General features: G+C 42.3%; 1 protein-coding gene and 6 non-coding genes across 8 annotated transcripts in view; all 7 read right to left on the reverse strand.

The window, feature by feature from the left end:
* The window catches only part of LOC146075626 (LIM homeobox transcription factor 1-alpha-like), a 52252-nt gene extending 50781 nt beyond the window's left edge, over positions 1–1471 (reverse strand). For both annotated transcript variants that reach the window (XM_083185044.1, XM_083185042.1), the window contains exon 1: positions 1339–1471. The gene's annotated coding sequence lies outside the window, so the exon portion shown is untranslated. The remainder of the gene's footprint in view (positions 1–1338) is intronic.
* A 2980-nt stretch (positions 1472–4451) lies between these two features.
* TRNAV-AAC (transfer RNA valine (anticodon AAC)) lies at positions 4452–4524 on the reverse strand. Its single transcript has one exon. It is a non-coding gene; the product is annotated as a tRNA-Val (tRNA).
* A 1475-nt stretch (positions 4525–5999) lies between these two features.
* Positions 6000–6072, reverse strand: TRNAV-AAC (transfer RNA valine (anticodon AAC)). Its single transcript has one exon. It is a non-coding gene; the product is annotated as a tRNA-Val (tRNA).
* Positions 6073–6388: 316 nt separating this feature from the next.
* On the reverse strand, positions 6389–6461 carry TRNAV-AAC (transfer RNA valine (anticodon AAC)). Its single transcript has one exon. It is a non-coding gene; the product is annotated as a tRNA-Val (tRNA).
* A 3217-nt stretch (positions 6462–9678) lies between these two features.
* Positions 9679–9751, reverse strand: TRNAV-AAC (transfer RNA valine (anticodon AAC)). The gene has a single exon. It is a non-coding gene; the product is annotated as a tRNA-Val (tRNA).
* Positions 9752–10039: 288 nt separating this feature from the next.
* TRNAV-AAC (transfer RNA valine (anticodon AAC)) lies at positions 10040–10112 on the reverse strand. The gene has a single exon. It is a non-coding gene; the product is annotated as a tRNA-Val (tRNA).
* Positions 10113–13650: 3538 nt separating this feature from the next.
* On the reverse strand, positions 13651–13723 carry TRNAV-AAC (transfer RNA valine (anticodon AAC)). Its single transcript has one exon. It is a non-coding gene; the product is annotated as a tRNA-Val (tRNA).
* Between the last annotated feature and the right edge of the window lie 3738 nt (positions 13724–17461).

A 17461-nucleotide genomic window follows, 5' to 3' on the forward strand; every position in this document is an offset into this window, starting at 1 on the left:
ACAAAATTAACATGTAGGGGATGATATTTTTACTCTTTATTTTCTGCAAGCAATGAATATATTTTATAATGTCTGATCTTTAAAATAATAATAATAATAATATTAATAATAATTAATACAATTTTATACAAACATTTCCCCTAAATGTTGCTATTTTATTTTCTAAATGTTTGATCATTTTAGTTAATATTAGTTAGCTCTGTTATTTCTTTACATATTAGTGAATAACAAAGCATTCATTAAAACTGAATCTGAAAATGTAATTATTAAAAAAAAAAATGAAATTTATTAGTATACTTTGGCTGTAGGTTGCTTTTATTCCTTTATACTTATTCAGAAATGTATAAGATTTTTTACATTTACTCTGTGGGATGAAACAAAATGACATATTAAATATGTAAATATATAAAGTACAATAATTAATCCATCTTTAAACTAATTAAACTATGCGATAATGTATGCATCATTTGAATCATCAAATTCTCTTTTGGTTTGCTGCACATTATCTACAATCTTCATCTTTCAGATTAATCGGATTGGTATTGCGTTGTAGCTAGTTGTTTAATATGTGGTAGTTTACAGTTAATGTGAAATATTTACAATTGTCCGAATATTAATCCATGGATCTAATATTGTTTTTCCTTTGCATAAAATATAGCTCTGAAATATAACAAGATACAAAGTATGTTTCATCTTGTTTTTATTTATATATTTTATAGTTGTCAGTGTTATTACAAACATTTTAGAGACGTGAAGGTGCTCTTATCTTAACAAACCATACACATTACAGATACCATCTATAGTATTTAGCCAAATAGTCCTGTTTTATTTTTTAAATACCCATTCAGTATTTTCACGAAGAATCTATTTCAATATTCTTTTGCATTGTTGTCTCTTCACTGATTAAAACACATCAGCCCTAGGGTATAGTCAGATCTCGCACATCCACAATAACAACCATCTACTACAGGAAGACAGTGTGAATGACACTATATCACCCATGCATGGAACATTCAAATAGAAACAACTTTTACACACACGAGAACGGCATTTCTTTGTGAATGTTGATTAAATTGAGTCTTTGAGAAGATATCATATGCACCTTAAACATTTGCTCAGTTTATAAAAGTGAAAGAAAATGATTTACTTTGTATTTTTCAATGACCACAATTTAAGAGTTTGAGGAAGTTTGTGTGTTACACACAGAAAGTACTTATTACATATTTAAATCAGTAAGTATTGAACAATTTACATATGATGGCAGAAGTGTTCCACTGTGATATTTTCCCCCTGTTTACAAACAGAATTGTGAAGGGCTGCGATCAGTTTGGTTCTTACCTCTCTCTCCCCAGATATTCGGTGCTGTAGTTTAGGAATGTAAGTTCTGAGCTTCCCTTTCCAGGTATTTAATATTCTTTCCCAAAAGCAGAAATCTTTACCAGTTCATCATAAGAACTTGCAGCATCCATCATCTGACTGATCCTTTTGAAAAGCAGAGAAAAGAAAGGGGAGGAGTGAAGGATAAACGAGGGCTGGTTAAAAGTGGAGTCCAGATATTCTCTGCTATCTAGGCAACAGAGGGTTAATCAAAAAGATCAGTGATAGCTTATACTGATAAACATATTTCAACATCATTGCAATAGTATAAAAGTGCATTATATACAGTATATAGTACACATTGTTTCATAATGTACATTGTACAATGCAAAGCCCTATTTATGAGGCTGACAAGTGTTTTGATAAAATGTGATTATTCATTGGGGTAAAACAGATTCTTTATCTAGCCATACAATATAAGGGAATATATGTATAGCTATATTTGGTAAATTACCTTTATACATATAGCACCTGAGGAAGAGTGAAAATAACAGAGCACTCTGCAAAACAGCATATGTTCATCCCCAGATCAGAACTATATTAAGTCTATGTGTTTTCGGCAATGTCAGTGCTACATTAACCAGTCTTCCTTGTACAGCTCTACAGATTTTGACCGAATGGTTCAGGAACAAGTATCAGACTGTAATCTGGGGGATATTTATTTGTGAAGGAGGTGAAAACTCATTTGGTTAAATTGGATTAATGCTTAAACCCAACCATTGTTCTGCTCCAACTGTTAAGATTTCCATAAATACATGGTGTGATTGGAACTGACCAGCACTTTAAAATGCCAACTCACCAAGAACAATACTGCTTCTCTGTGAGCCTCAGTCAAGGTGGACGTCAGTTGTGACCATGGACCAGTTAGATGAGATGTTGCTTGATACTCCATGTAAATTTAGCCTGAGCAAGGTTTATGCATGCTGATGAATCCTGGATAAATATAGTTTCAACCTTGAGTCCAAATATCAGTTGGGCCAGTGGACCTCAGTTGGTGCACTGTCACAGAGGTTCTGAAATGAGCACAGTGTGGCTAAGCTGATGATGGCCGAGATTTACTAAGATCCCTGATTACAGCCAATCCAGTGTACGATCGGGTACAACCGGGATCAAACGTAATTGGGCCTGAAATACGAAATGAGAATACGGCTAATTTACTAATCTGCTGTATTCTCAGGGTTTTTATTTATCTGGTGGTGAAGTCATTGAAGCCTGCACTGATCAGTCAGATCCGTGCAGGCTTGTCTGTGTAAAAAGTAGAAATATAAATAAATAATAAAAAACTGGAGTGAGGTCTCCCTCACAAGCATAACCAGCCATGGGCTCTTTGAGCATAGGTTTTTTTAACATAAAGTTTTCTGTAATGTTTAAGCAGTGCTACTACTGTCGGCAACTGGGCTTAATGCAGCGCTTCTCCTGTCAGCATCCGTAGGTGTAATGCAGCACTTCAACTGTCTGCAACCAGATGCAGTGCCAGATTAAGCCTTCGGGGGGCCCGGGGCACTTTAGACAGGGGGGCCCCCTTGCACTTGTCATTACTGGCCGCAAACTGCATGGGGAAATATTACACTGTCAATACACAGAGTAAAGGCAGTATAATGGGTAACTTCAGGGGATATATAAATATATATATATATATATATATATATATATATACATACACACATAAATACATACATACATACCACATGAAAAGCCTCTGTTTGTCCCTCTGCACCTTACTCTGTAGGAGACCTCACAGTCCCAGTGCTGCCTCTGATTAAAAACCCTCCCATGACTAGGCTGCTGCTGCTGTTATCCATGGGCCTGAGAAGCATGTAATGAGCTCCACCAATCAGAGCTCAGCACAATCGTCTCAGCCTCTGCCCTCTGGTGCAAAGTGGCATGGGACTTAGTCAACTCCCAGTAATGCACTGCACACTTAGCTCCCAATGCTCAGCACCATTAATCATTGTCACATTGGCAGAAAGGTGAAGCTGCAGCACTACCCCACTCCCATGCACAAAACCTTTAGCTAAAAATACATGCCAACCACGGGGGGGATCCTAGCTAGAGGGGGGCCCAGGGGCACTGAACCCTTGTGCCCCCCATTATAATCCGGCCCTGACCAGATGCACTATGTATAAGCTATGCTACTACTGTCAGCATCCTTAGGTGTAATGCAGCACTTCTACTGTCTACAATCAGAGGCATTATGTATAAGCAGCGCTACTACTATGGGAACTGTGGCCATTATGAATAAGCAGTGCTTCTGCTGTGGCAACCATGGACATTGTCTGTAAGCGGTGCTATTATTGAAGGTATTATGTGTATAAGCAGCTAAACTACTATGGGCATTATGTGTGTAATCACTGTTACTTCTGTGGGCATTATGTAATAGGGGTGCTAATATGGGGGGGCTGATTATTCTAAGCAGCACAACTACAGTGGGCATTTTGTGTGTAAGTACTTGTAGTGTTCATTCTAGCACCCACTCTTTTTGAAAACCCATGCAGTTCCTCTTCCCTGCCTGGGGTGTCGCTGTCTGTTGTGATGTTTCTAGCACAGATCTGGTTTGCTTATCAGTGCTGATATACAGACCACACTGTGCTAGAAGCACTACAGCAGACAGCGACACCTCAGGCAGGGAAGAGGAACTGCATGGATTTTCAAATAGGGCGAGTGCTAGAATGAACACTATACTTGTGTGGGCATTATGTATTAGGGGTGCCCTGACACAAGATTGCTCTGGGTGCCATGGCTCCATGCTACACCTCTGCTCAGATGCAGAGATATCTAAAAATATCACATATCAAATAAATCAGTGCAGTCCTGTAAAGCAGCTTGTTACATCCATGTTTTATTGAGACTAAGGGGTAAATTTACTATATGCAAATAAGTGTTGTTGCCCATAGCAACCGACCAGATTCTGTCTGAGAAATGATAGCCAAAATCCCATTGGTTGCTATGGGCAACATCACCTTTTTTCCATTTTATTTTTAAAAGCTTTAATAAATTTACCACGAGGTGTATGAGGATGCATCTGTTCAATAAAATATTCAGCAAATGTATGTTTGTAAAACAAAATGAAAATCTGTTTCTGCCCGGTCTCGAACCGGGGACCTTTCGCGTGTTAGGCGAACGTGATAACCACTACACTACAGAAACCGATGACTGGGATCTGCTCTCATGTAAGTAGCAGTAAGTGTGTAGAGCGATAGTAGGGACAGAGGAAGTGGGAGGGGTTTGGTTCAAAGGAGCAGATGGAAAGGGGACAGAATTTGTCACTAGTGACAATGGAGAAGACAATTTAGCTTGATCAATTAATTAAAAGTTTAAGCAGAACAAAGATATAAGGAAGAATCAAGTTATAGAAACATAGAATTTGACGGCAGATAAGAACCATTTTGCCCATCTAGTCTGCCCCTTTTTTTACCCTTCAGGTAAACTCAACCCTTTTTAATCCTTATTTCTTTGTAAGGATATTCATATGCCTATCCCAAGCATGTTTAAATTGTTCTACTGTCTTAGCCTCTACCACCACAAGTTGATGCATATGACAATTTAGAAGGAAAAAAATAGCAAAATCAAGGTCTATAAGGGAGGGAGCTATTCTGGTTGATTTACAAAACTGCGATTTCACAGCCTTGCCAGTCCACCAAACCCTGCCTTGCGAATAGTTGGCTGGTGCCACCCATTCGCAAGGGCAACTCACTTGCAGGGGCTTGCGAATGGATATTACATATTATCCATTCGCAAGGCAGGGGCAACCGCCCACATCTTTCCATGGTCACCAACTATCGAAAGATGTGGAAAGTGCACGCATATAAAAGTGACTCTCAAGTCACTTACATATGCGTGCATGCTGGGAAGGAAATGGGTAGACAGCTTACATCACCAGATGTCAGCTGCCCGCCCCCCACACGTGTCATTAGCATGAGAATGCCCAGCATTTTCATGGGAACTCCCATGAAATGCTGGGCATTCCTGTAAGCTAATGGGGCCACCCCTCTCGGCCCCCCACCAACTGTCCTGGGTGCATGCACCCAGCAAACACCCATGCGCAAAACAAAAAGATCTGTCCCCAAGCGAAGGCAGCCAAGCTGCATATGAATCATAATAACCCCCTATAGCTGCAGTCACACCAGACAGCCCATCTGGGCCCTGCCAGAACCTGTGCAATTCAACCCAAAAAAGATGCATAGTCACAAACATATGTAACACTTCAAGAGACTATAATGACTAATTTTGTATTCAACAATTACATATCAGTATGCGAATGAGTGTGTCACATAACAAATACATCAGTGCAGTCATATGAAGCAGCTTGTCACATCCACTAGTGACTAAGATGCATTTTCAGACAACAACAAAAAATGCTCAGTGTAAGTTGAGTCACACGTGACCCTAAGATTCACATGTTTCTTATTTTTTTTTAAATAAAAAGGGCGCATTTACTAAAGCTTCTAAATGAAAAGAGGTAATGGTACCATAGCAACCAATCAAATTATGTCCATCATTGTCTAGGATGCAATAAATAAATGATAAACCTCTTGTAATTTTTAGAAGCTATAGTATATTTACCCCTAGGCATCTGTACAATAAAATATTCAGAAAATGTTTGTTTGTAATATCAATAAAATTGTTTCTGCCCGGTCTCGAACCGGGGACCTTTCGCGTGTTAGGCGAACGTGATAACCACTACACTACAGAAACTGATGGCTGTGGTTCTGCTGTCTTGTAAGTGGCAACAATATGTTTGAGCGGAAGTGGGAAATGAGGTAGTCAGAGGTATTTGGGTCAAGGTGGCAGACAGGCAGCGATACGATTGACTGATTATTGTATGTGTATCGACAGCAGCACACAACTCAAATAACGACTGGCACAGTTGTTGAACCAACATTTCAAAGATTTACACTTCTTTTTCAAGGTTACAGGAGACCTGTAGAAGATTTATCCCTATGTGTATGAGGAGGTATCTGTAAAAAAAAAAATATTCACAAACATTTGTTTTTAATACAAAAAGAAAAACTGTTTCTGCCCGGTCTCGAACCGGGGACCTTTCGCGTGTTAGGCGAACGTGATAACCACTACACTACAGAAACTGATGGCTGTGCTCCTGCTGTCTTGTAAATGACAGCAAGTTTGTAGAGTGGAAGTAAAAATAAGGAAGTTGGGAGGTATTTGGGTCAAAGGGGCAGATGGAAATTATGTCCTAGCACATCAATGTTTTTGAAGGTAACGGGTCAGTCTAGAGTACCACAGTTGTGGGTCAGAATACACTTGGGAACATTCAATCTGTTGACAGGGATTTAGGAAACTATTTTGATTAATGTTGAGCTCCTGATCATGAATATGCCATGCTTGTTTTTCAATTGGCTCTAGTTTTTGAGATATACATATGTCTCCACTGAGCATTAGTGAGGGAATTTAAATAAAGTAAAACGGCATAGACTAGTAAGGTACTTCAAATGATGAAAATAATTTAATTTTAACATTTTTCATTAATTTCACAGGGGAAATTTGTTTTATTTTTTTGTCAAGGATTTAAGATTGATTTGCGAGGAATCAAAGGTCCTATTTTCACATTAGAGCTTTACTATAGCTGAATTGGCTCCAGGTTACAAATTAATGAAAAATTATCAAATTCACTTACCGTATTTTTCGCTCTATAAGACGCACCGGACTATAAGACGCACCTAGTTTTAGAGGAGGAAAACAGGAAAAAAATATTCTGAGGATGAGGTTATGGGCAGGAATGATCTGGCAGAACAGCAGAGAGGAAGAGACGTAGGGAGAGAGGCAGATAGGGGCAGAGAGACATAGGCACAATGACATGGGCAGAGAGGGGCAGAAATACAATAGCAGAGAGGTGCAGAGTGAGAGGGGCAGAATGGCAGAGAGACATGGTGGGCAGAGTGATAGACATATAGAGAGAGGGGGGGACATGGGGAGGAAAGAAAGTGGTAGCTCATTCGTCCACTTATTAAAAATGCACTGTGTCACCCCTCCACCATGCAGGTAGCCCCAGGCAGGTGAGACACAAACCTGCTGTAGAGTCGAGTCTCGCTGCAGTGCCTAAGAGGAGCTGCCTACAGGTGACTGCTCCTTGTTAATGTCAGGAGGCTGAGAGCTAAATCTAATGGGCAGCTTCAAGCAGGGTGAAAGGTCTGCCTTCTAGCCAGCGGACGCGATGCCAGGACAGACCAAGTGGGCAGTGGGTGGTGTTGAGCAGGCACAGAGTACTGTAGCCCGGTGGCAAATGACTGCCTCACATTCCCCCTCCTCCACACAGCTCCCAGCATCGGCAGCGCGCTGTCCCCCTTATACCCGGCTCCCAGCGGTGGCAGCCTCCTGGAAGCGCTGTCTGTCTTCCCCTTAGATACTGGAAGCTCCTACCTTCCTCTTACCCGGCCGCTCCGTCCCTCGAGCAACGCGGCAGCTCAATCCCTCGGTACACCTGGTGATCGGACATATGGGGATTGGAGACAGACACCCGGCTCCGTGGGAATGTTAGGGGGTGAGTGTAAAGGTGCCGGGCGAGGGATGATGACATGCTGGCAGTGGTAGGGAGACGCTGGGGTGAGGTCCGTTTGGCGAATGGCATATCGTCGGCGGGGTCCCTGCGGCAGATGGGAACTAGTAGTGCTAGATCCCATGATAGTTCCCCGCCGATGATATCCCATTCTCCAAAAGGACCCCGCTGCCCGGACCTCTAAGTCTAAGCTGCTGGCAAGTACCACGGGAGGGGGAGCGGGCTCTGCTGCAGCTCCTGAGATGCTGGTGCAGCATCACCAGCATTCAGGAGTTTTTTGCATGTTAATATTCCAATATTTGCTCCATAAGACGCACACACTTTTCCCCCCACTTTTTTGGGGAGGAAAAGTGCGTCTTATGGTCCGAAAAATACGGTATTTTCTCTATTTGATACCCTGGCCACTTTACAGTACAGAATGAACTCAGTTTTGCTTTTTTAATAACAACCTTCTTTTTAGCAACAACAAAAATTTGTTTTATTTGTGATAACTTAGCTGGTAGTCATGTTTGAGACAAATAACACTTCCATGCACAATACTGAACCTCGCTATAAAAAAGGAAAACAAATACACACGATTTACAGAATTATATAGATTACACACTCAGCTAATCTACAGGGTCCAGAGCCTGCATTAAATTGATGGGTTTCCAAGTATGCTGTATGACAATGACTGATAGATCTGTGTCATGAGATTCAGCCACCTGCAACATGAAGAATCAGGGTCATAGGCATGTGCACTGGGTGTGTCAGGTGTGCACAGGCATACCCTAATGTGTGTGCAAAGTCCCATAACTCCCAAACCACTGATGTCCCTCGGCAAGGTGTTGTTCCTCCTCACACCGGGTGTCCCAGTAGCCCGAATCTATATACATGCCAGAGCAATTACACGCCATGTAAATAGGGGCAATAGCATTTCTATTACATCTCCCCATACAACCCTTTTTTTAGCCCACCAGAACCCATGCAACTCAACACTTACATATTAGTATGCGAGTGAGTCTAAATCTGTATATAAAGTGTTACGATGCATCAGCTGCAGCATTTTTTATTAAATCAAGTTCTGCTGTGTTTCATATATAGACTTAGATGCAGTTAAATATACAAGTGTCACATAAAAATACACCAGTGCAGTCATATAAAGCAAAAAAAGAGGGGGTGAAACCGCGCTTATCTAAGAACATGCAACAGGTATAAAGAATAATAAACAAATTTATTAAAATACTTGTGTTAAGAATTAATATATTCAATCACTGGATAATCCATAAAAATTACTGGTACCACAAAAGTAAAAATTAGAGCATGGATAGTCACCCAGTTCAAACGAGTCGTATCCTGTGTCCGTTCCTATAGTTGCTTAAGTGCTAGTGTCTCATTTGTAGAAGGCCAATGTTGCAAAGGGGACTTCATTGAGGAGAGAATGCTTGTCTCCAACCCAGGGAGCGCCTGTTGTTGTGGGGCTCTACCTGGTGAGCTTGTATTGTGTTGTCCCGATATTTGCGGCTGCTTGGATAGTTCTGGAAGCTGGTCTGGTCACATGGAATGTAAACAAATTGGATGTCCAAATAGTGGGTGTCCTGGCTCTATTCCACCAACGCATTTTGCTTTGCAGCTTTTTCAAGGTCATCATCTTGAAAAAGCTGCAAAGCGAAACGCATTGGAGGAATAGAGACAGGACACCCACTATTTGGACATCCAATTTGTTTACATTCCATGTAAGATGTATGAGGAGGTATTTGTAAAAAAAAATATTCACAAACATTTGTTTTTAATACCAAAAGAAAAAATGTTTCTGCCCGGTCTCGAACCGGGGACCTTTCGCGTGTTAGGCGAACGTGATAACCACTACACTACAGAAACTGATGGCTGTGGTTCTGTTGTTTTGTAAGTGGCAACAAGAGATTAGAGCGGAAGTGGGAAATGAGGAAGTCAGAGGTATTTGGGTCAAAGTGGCAGACAGGCAGCGATACAATTGACTGATTATTGTATGTTTATCGACCGCAGCACTCAACTCAAATAACGACTGGCACAGTTGTTGATCCAACATTTCAAAGCTTTACACTTCTTTTTCAAGGTTACAGGAGACCTGTAGTAAATTTATCCCTAGGTGTATGAGGAGGTATTTGTTTTTATTACAAAAAGAAAAACTGTTTCTGCCCGGTCTCGAACCGGGGACCTTTCGCGTGTTAGGCGAACGTGATAACCACTACACTACAGAAACTGATGGCTGTGTTTCTGCTGTCTTGTAAATGACAGCAAGTTTGTAGAGTAGAAGATATAAGGAAGTTGGGAGGTATTTGGGTCAAAGAGGCAGATGGAAAATATTTCCTAGCACATCAATGTTTTTGAAGGTAATGGGTCAGTCTAGAGTACCACAGTTGTGGGTCAGATTACACTTGGGAACATTCAATCTGTTGACAGGGATTTAGGAAACTATTTTGATTAATGTTGAGCTCCTGATCATGAATATGCCATGCTTGTTTTTCAATTGGCTCTAGTTTTTGAGATATACATATGTCTCCACTAAGCATTAGTGAGGGAATTTAAATAAAGTTAAACTGCCTAGACTAGTAAGGTACTTCAAATGGAGAAAATAATTGAATTTTAACATTTTTCATTAATTTCACAGGGGGGAATTTGTTTTATTTTTTTGTCAAGGATTTAAGATTGATTTGCGAGGAATCAAAGGTCCTATTTTCACATTGGATCTTCACTATAGCTGAATTGGCTCCAGGTTACAAATTAATGAAAATGTATTCACTTATTTTCTCTATTTGATACCTTACTATTTTTGGCCACTTTACAGTACAGAATGAACTCAGTTTTGCTTTTTTAACAACAACCTTCTTTTTAGCAACAACAAAAATTTGTTTTATTTGTGATAACGTAGCTGGTAGTCATGTTTGAGACAAATAACATTTCCATGCACAATACTGAACCTCGCTATAAAAAGGGAAAACAAATACACACGATTTACAGAATTATATAGATTACACTCTCAGCTAATCTACAGGGTCCAGAGCCTGCATTAAATTGATGGGTTTCCAAGTATGCTGTATGACAATGACTGATGGATCTTTGTCATAAGATTCAGCCACCTGCAACATAAAGAATCAGGGTCATAGGCATGTGCACGGGGTGTGTCAGGTGTGCACATGCACACCCTAATGTGTGTGCAAAGTTCTGTAACCCCCAAACCACTGATGTCCCTCGGCAAGGTGTTGTTCCTCCTCATACTGGGTGTCCCAGTAGCCCGAATCTATATACATGCCAGAGCAATTACATGCCATGTAAATAGGGGCAATAGCATTTCTATTACATCTCCCCATACAACCCTTTTTTTGGCCCACCAGAACCCATGCAACTCAACACTTACATATCAGTATGCGAATGAGTCTAAACCTGTATATAAAGTGTAAAGGGCCCTACATACGCAGAGATGTGTGCCAGAGATACATAACGGGAGATTCAGCACAAGAGATTTCACTCTTGTGACTCATTTCAGACAATGAGCCACATACAGAGAGATTTGTGTCAGAGATTCATAATGGGAGATTCAGCACGGGAGATTTTGAAATCTGTCACGACTGTCACAGCCGCACATGCCATCAAACTGCACTGTGTATGTATATATATATATATATATATATATATATAATGTGGTATAGGGGTCCCCATCCCTAAACATAGGCGTCTAGACCTTCTCTCCATCTCTTCCATGATGCGGCCCCAGTTATCCTGTGGAGGAACTTGGGTGCTTGGTATAGGCACTTTGTTCTGCACCCCACAATTTACATATACATATATGCTTGACACACTTAACAGTCAAAGGCATAGATACATACATACAGAGAGGGACAGATATATACACAGGCACATATTGAAGGGGACACACACAGGCTGTGGAGAGAGAGAGAGAGAGAGAGAGAGAGAGAGAGAGAGAGAGAGAGAGAGAGAGAGAGAGAGAGAGAGAGAGAGATTTGGACCTGTCCCGCAGTGAGTGGCAAAACCCCCTGTGTCTCCAGCACTCTGTATCTGTTTGTGACCTCACGCCAGCTACTGCCCGCCGCCCTGTTCTTGAACCGCAGCTACGCTGCACATCCACATTTTACTGGACAGCCGCTGGTATCAGCTGAGCTCTGCAGCGCCGGCGGCTGTCTATTACTGCCTGCGCTGCGAACCACAGCCGCTTGAGCCACTGCACAAAGCACTATAGCGGGAGTAAGCAGGTAAAATATGAGACTGCTGTGTGCTGGGGTGCGTTGCAGGGAGCTGTGAGAGAAGCCAATACTTGCTTGGACTGCGCAGGAATGCTTCCGGGCGGCAGCGGCTTCAGTGGGGCGGTGAGTGACAGCGGGGCTTCTTGTTGCCGGCGTCTTCAGTGACGGTCGCTCAGATGGCCCTGCTCATCCCCGCGCCACACATGTGGGAGATGAGCAGGAGCATCTCAGCGACTGCTCTGAATTGAGAGACAGGTCCGTTCTGAATCTTGTGCAGATTCAGAACGGCGGGGGCGCGCATGTAAATCGCTGTGTGGGCTATATACACAGCGATTTACATGCATTTTCAGGCATTTTCTGAGCGATTTGTTAAAATCGCTCAGAAAATGCCTGAATATTGTGCTGTGTGTGGGGCCCTTTACGATGCATCAGCTGCAGCATTTTTTATTAAATCAAGTTCTGCCGTGTTTCATATATAGATTAAGATGCAGATAAATATACAAGTGTCCCATAACAAATACACCAGTGCAGTCATATAAATCATGCAGAACATGCAACAGGTATAAAGAATAATAAACAAATTTATTAAAATACTTGTGTTAAGAATTATTATATTCAATCATTGGATAATCCATAAAAATTACTGGTAACACAAAAGGTGATGACCTTGAAAAAGCTGCAAAGTGAAACGCGTTGGTGGAATATAGCCAGAACACCCACTATTTGGACATCCAATTTGTTTACATTCCATGTGACCGGACCAGCTTCCAGAACTATCCCAGCAGCCGCAAATATCGGGACAACACGATACAAGCACACCAGGTAGAGCCCCACAACAACACTGGGTTGGAGACAAGCATTCTCTCCTCAATAAAGTCCCCTTTGCAACATTGCCCTTCTACAAATGGAACACTAGCACGGAAGCAACTATAGGAACGGACACAGGATACTACTCGTTTGAACTCTGGGTGACTATCTATGCTCTAATTTTTACTTTTGTGGTACCAGTAATTTTTATGGATTATCCAATGATTGAATATAATAATTCTTAACACAAGTTTTTTATTAAATTTGTTTATTATTCTTTATACCTGTTGCATGTTCTTAGATAAGCGCGGTATCACCCCCTCTTTTTTCACATCCTATACTATTTGGGCTTGACTTCCCAATCTAGAAACCGCTGCTTCAGCAAATCCACTCCTTTCAGGCACCCTCCTAGGACACTTTTGTGTCCTAACCCATCTATTCAGTCACATGAAGCAGCTTGTCACATCCATTAGTGAATAAGATGAATTTTTAGACATGAAAAGATGCAAAAATGTGCTCAGTATGGCTCATAACAGGCATCTTGGCACACATGGCTTAATAACGCTTATAAAAATGGGCTGCAAAAGAGAAATGAAAAACAGAATCTGATTGGTTGCTATGGGTCACATGTATTTTTTCTTTTTAGAAGCATTAGTAAATTTATCCTTAGGTGTATGAGGAGGTATCTGTAAAAATATCTATTCATCAAATGTTTGTTTGCAATACAAAAAGTGTTTCTGCCCGGTCTCGAACCGGGGACCTTTCGCGTGTTAGGCGAACGTGATAACCACTACACTACAGAAACTGATGGCAATATTAGTTATGTCTTGTACGTCTCAACAAAAGTGGACTGGAAGTGGGAAATTAGGAAGTGGAAAATTAGGAAGTGGGGGTATTTGGGTCAAAGGGACAGATGAAAATTATATTCTATTACAGCAATGTTTTTAAAGGTAGCAGGTCATTCTAGAGCACCACAGTTGTGGGTCAGATTATAGCAGTGAACAGTCAATCTGTTGCCAGGGATTTAAGAATTGATTTTGATTACCGTATTTATCGGCGTATAACACGCACTTTTTTCCCCCTGAAAATAGGGGGAAAAGATGGGTGCGTGTTATACGCCGATATGTGCGTGTTATACGTCGATATAGCCGCCTGTCCCCCCGCATGCACCCGCTCCAGCACCACACCAGACTTCGCCCATAGAGCTTCAGTGGGAACAGGACCAGTATGTAAAGGCTGCTCTAGTATGTCCATCCCACCGGTCGGCGCATGCGTAGCATAACCTATCGCACCGGGAGCGTTGCCACTTCCTATGAGCGAACGGCGCATGCGCCAGCCAAATCTCGCGTTTCTCTCAAGGGCTAGTGACGTGAGTTCCGTGCGCCTGCGCCGTGTGCAGGATGAGTCCCGGAGAGGTGCTGGCACGGAGCGCCCCAGCAGCAGCAGCAGCAGCGGAGTGCCGGCAGCAAGAGACGGGAAGGAGCCTTGTTTTGCTGAGCTGGAAAGTTTCGGTGTGCGGCCCCTGCGTGTGGCGGAGCCTATGAGCTGCTGTTCGGGCTGCAGACCCCTCCGGTGGGACGGGCAGCTTCCCTGTGATGCTGCGGGACATTTAGCCGGAGTTACACCAACATGGTAGTTAGCTGAGGTGAGGACTATCCCGGAGGAGCCCAATGAGTGGCACACAGCCTGCGGCCTCGGACAGGTGAAAATTTTACTTTTTCCTGAGATTTCCCTTTTAAAATGAAGGTGCGTGTTATACGCCTGTGCGTGTTATACGCCGATAAATACGGTAATTGTGTGCTCCTGATCATGAATATGCTATGCTGGTTTTTGAGATATGCAAATGTCTTCTCCGAGCATTAGTGAGAAAATTTTAATAAAGTAAAGTGGCCTAGACTAGTAAGGTACTTTAAATGGAGAAAATTATTAAATTGTATAATTTTTGATAATGTCCACTGGGGAATAAAAAAGTATATATTTTTTTCTTGCCAAGGATTTAAAATTGATTTGCAAGCACTCGCAGGGCCTATTTTCACATTAGATCATCAATATAGCTGAATTATATGACAATGACTGATGGGTCAGGGTCAGACTCATTAGATTCAGCCACCTGCAGCATGAAGAATCAGGGTCATATCATAGTTGCCTACCCTCCTGCATTCTGCAGGAGACTCCCTGAAATAGCAGCAATCTCCCTCATTTACCCTAGTCCGCATTACACTGTTACATTTTTTGGGAAAAAAGGAATGAGAGATAGATACATTTACATTGAATCATCAGCACCATTTCCCAGCACTTTAACAAGTATAGTAGCTCATCTACATTTGGATACAAGTCATTTTAAAAGATTCCTCTCAGATGTAGCAGTACACACCCATGCTTCTAGGTGTTACGTTCACAATCTCTTTTCACAATCTCTCCATATATGGAACTAGACATGCTCTATGAGTGGAGTATGACACGCCCCTCAATGGGGCGCTGTGCAAAATTCTACCACCTGCTATAATCTCCCTGAAACTAGTTTTCAAAATTAGGCAAGTATGGGTCATAGGTGTGCGCCTATGGGTGTGTCAGGTGGGCACAGGCACACCACAATCATTGTGGCACAATGTCTGTGCAAAGTCCTGGTAACCCCCAAACCACTTATGTCCCTCGGGGAGGTGTATTTCCTCATACCAGGCATCCCAGTAGCCTAAATCCATATACCTGCCGTCAGTAGCACCACTGCAGTTGACAGGGACATGTGCTGCCAGAGCAATGATGCTCCATGTAAACGGGCAGTAGAAGTACTATTACAGTGCACAATGCCCACCCTGGCTGCCAGGACCTGCCTATCTGAGGACTGTGAGTCCTGCTTCCGGTTTCCCCCTGGGCCAGTAGATCCATGGGTATCTGGACTGATCATAGACTGACTCATGATAGAAAGTCATATGCAGTAGCGCACGCAGGGGGGGGTTCTGAGTACCCAGAAACCCCTCAGGAGTCTAAGGGCCCTAGGCTGAAAGCTGAGGGTCCCCTCTTTCTATAGGTATAAGAATTTTAAAAATCGGCCCTTGGGAACCGGAGATATCTGACTTCAAAGCAGTGGTCCCCATCCAACCCTGTTAATTGCTCTTCCCAGTCAGATATTTCAGGTACTGTCTGACTTAGAGTTTTTCTGAGGGTATATTCCAAAAGCTGGGACTCTCCCCCTTTGAGGGACACTAGTAGTTTGTCTCTACTGTTTCCAGAACCAGAGATATCAGCCTTCCAGCAGCTGGTTACTGCTCCAGCTCCACACACCTGGTATGTAGTTTTATATTCTCATTGGCAGATTGCTCTGCCTCCTGAACTTTGATCCCCTAGACCCCAATACCATTTGGTAGGTGGGATTCTCTAGTTTTTACTTCCATTAAAATCTAAGAAATCTATTTCTGGGAAGTGGAGATATCTGCAGTCAAGCAAGCTGTCCTCCTACCAGAAAATTGTGAATAATAAGCCCACTCCAGTACACACCCCTCCACTGCGTATTAAACATACTCTACCACCCTGAAAATGATGTATCAGGGCCCCTTCATTCAGCCCAATGCCCCCCTCCCACCATCTGTGCAGTAAAGGGGTAATTAGTGGAAATTACTGATCCAGGCCCTACATGCTGAGCTGTTATACCCCCTACCACCCGCGGGACATCAAAGCTTCCCCCACCCCTACTGCTGGAGGATCAGTAGGGGCCCCAATACATTGCTATGCCCAGGGGTCTACACTGCTGTTGACGCCCCTGTATGTGTATATATATATATAAATATATATATTATTATTATTACTTATATACATTTAACTGACCCGGCATATACTGGGTCACCTAAGTGTCCATCTCCGTGCTTTGCTCCGCCCCTCTGGAAACCCCCTTCTGAAAATCCTGCGTTTGCCCCTGATATGGACGGCCACAAATGGTTGACAGTCAAAAGGTCGACAGGATTTAAAGGTCAACAGACAATAGGTCAACAGGGTCTAATGGACGACAGTAAAAAAGTTGTCAGGGTTTAAAGGTCGACAGGCATTAGGTTGACCAGAAAAAGGTCAACTAGCATTTTTTACTAAATTTTCAGCCGAAATGTGTCGACAGGCAGTATTTCATACCTAACCGTCCACTAGGGCATGGAGGGAAAATAAAATAGTGTGCCGAGAGCAGCGAGCCATGCGAGAGGACATATGACACTTAGACAGTGTCCATGTCGACATAGACACCCTAAAAACATTTTTTTAAATAAACTAAACATAGGCGTCTAGACCTTCTCTCCATCTCTTCCATGATGCGGCCCCAGTTATCCTGTGGAGGAACTTGGGTGCTTGGTATAGGCACTTTGTTCTGCACCCCACAATTTACATATACATATATGCTTGACACACTTAACAGTCAAAGGCATAGATACATACATACAGAGAGGGACAGATATATACACAGGCACATATTGAAGGGGACACACACAGGCTGTGGAGAGAGAGAGAGAGAGAGAGAGAGAGAGAGAGAGAGAGAGAGAGAGAGAGAGAGAGAGAGAGATTT

The sequence above is a fragment of the Crinia signifera genome, chromosome 4 (assembly GCF_055691185.1).
Source record: "Crinia signifera chromosome 4, ASM5569118v1, whole genome shotgun sequence".
In the NCBI taxonomy this organism is placed as follows: Eukaryota; Metazoa; Chordata; class Amphibia; order Anura; family Myobatrachidae; genus Crinia; species Crinia signifera.